We start from the raw sequence: 2,152 nt of genomic DNA, 5'->3' as shown, positions 1-2,152 counted from the left end.
GCGGGGATTCGATCAGCTGGATGATTTTTGAGGCCCTCTGCTACGGTTGAAGAAAGGGTTCCATAACCATGGGGCTCCTACCACCCGTGGTTCCCAGCAGCGCCCCTTCCCTGGACCCCTGGCCTTCCCTCATTCCTGCAGGTGCACAGTGCAGAGCGTCCTGCCCCTACGTCCCCCTCCGTAGCCCCCAATTCAGGGGCAGTTCCCTGCGGCAGGGACTGCTGTGAGAGGCAGCATCCCTGGGAGACTGGGGAACCTACGCTGAGATCCTCGCTACTCGGTCAGTATCTCATTTGCAAGCACAGCCTGCTTCCCAGCTGACAGCCAGACCCCCCTGCCTGCATCTGAGTGCACCCAGGCTGAACCCTCCACACCGATTCTAAGCTGCTCTTGTTCTGTGCCGTTCCTCCCAGGGGCGGTCGTGCCACTCTGCCAATCACCCTGACCTGAGGCGTGGGTATCAGCATCAACCTGTCTCTTCTCATGCTTCACTTTCTCATATTCACCCAAAGTCCAGACAGTCTTACCTGGAATGTGCCCTCTTCTCACTCCCTGCCACCCCTGCCCTGGCTCAGCCTATGTTGTTTCTTTCCGGAACTGGTCTGTCTCTCTGACTCCAGTCTGTCCTCTCTCTAATCTATCATCCATCTGTGTTGCTGCCAGAGAGCTCTTTCTAAAACACAAATCTGATTATGCACGTCTCTGCTTTAAAATCTTGGCTGTAGCCTTGTGGCCTAAAGATAAATCCAAAGTCCTAACGAGCTTCCAAGTCCATTCATGGTCTGACCCTTGCTTCTGCAGCCAAGTGCACTTCCCAGCATGCTCCTTGATCCATCCACACCACACTTTGCCCCACCAAGCAGCCCATGTTCTTTCAGGGTTATTGCCTTGGCAGACATCACCCCCTCAACCAGAAATTCTGACCCTGATTTTTGCTTGGTGAACTTGGGCTCCTCCTTGAAGTCTGATCTCAAAGCTGTGAAGCCTTTCCCAGTTTCCCAGGCATATCTCTACTATCTGTCTGCCTCCCCCACTAGACTGTAAGCCCCTGTTTAGCTCTGTATCTCCATATCTAATCAATGCTTGATGTGTGGCAGCGATTCAATACCGGAGTCTGAATGAATGAATAAATATATGAATGGCCTGGGAAATCGCACGCTGGGTTGAAATCTTCTTTTTTCTCGGCTAGAGCCCATTGAAAAAAGGAAAGGCGAGAGCGGTAAGAAACGAGGTGGGGAAAGTTGGGGAGGCCATTCCATCAAAATAAAAGAGTTTGGATTTCTTTTTTCCTTACTGGATCTCAGGTCCACAAATTTAATCATTCAACTCACACTCTTAGAGTGATCTAGTAGCATCATCCTCAGCCTTCTAATTTGACTGTTTTCCTGATGTCTTCCCTCCACTCAGTGAGAACCCACCAACATTTATCTCATGTGAATCTTCCATTCTCCCTGCTCCTGTTGGATTGACAAAAAAGCTCGTTTGGGTTTTTCCGTAACAGCTTATGGAAAAATCCCAAAGACCTTTTTGGCCAACCCAATAAAGAGGAATTTGAGTTTCATTCTCAAAGCAATAAGTTTTCAGAGATTTTTAAGCAAGGGTGTGACATGATCTAATTTTCACCTCATAAAGATTGCTCTGACTCCTCTGTGGAAAATGCATCACAGGGGACACAGTGGAGCTGGAACACCAGATAGAGGCCACCAAAGTGGCCCAGATGCCCAGTGGTGTTAGCTGGAGAGTGATAGTGGAGGCAGACAAAGTGGGCAGGTCAGTGTAGGTTTGGGAGGGAGAGCAGATCACATGGGTGGGTTGGTGCGGGAGTTGTGAGGATTAAGAAAGAAAAAGAGGAGGGGGCGTAAATTAGGAGTTTTGAATTAACATATACACACTACTATATGTAAAAAAGATAATCAACAAGGACATACTGTATAGTACTGGGAACCCTATACTCAGTATTCCATAATAACCTATATAGGAAAAGAATCTGAGAAAATAATATAACTGAATCATTTTGCTGTACACCTGAAACTGACACAACATTGTAAATCATCTATATTCCAATAAACAAAAAGACTTCAGTAGTGAAGGTTCCAGAACTTCAATACAGAAGGGTTTTGGGAGCAGTCATGTTTTGGGAAGGGGAGCCAGG

This window comes from Capra hircus, chromosome 19, assembly GCF_001704415.2.
Source record: "Capra hircus breed San Clemente chromosome 19, ASM170441v1, whole genome shotgun sequence".
NCBI classification, from domain to species: domain Eukaryota; kingdom Metazoa; phylum Chordata; class Mammalia; order Artiodactyla; family Bovidae; genus Capra; species Capra hircus.
Note: the sequence above shows the minus strand (reverse complement) of the source record.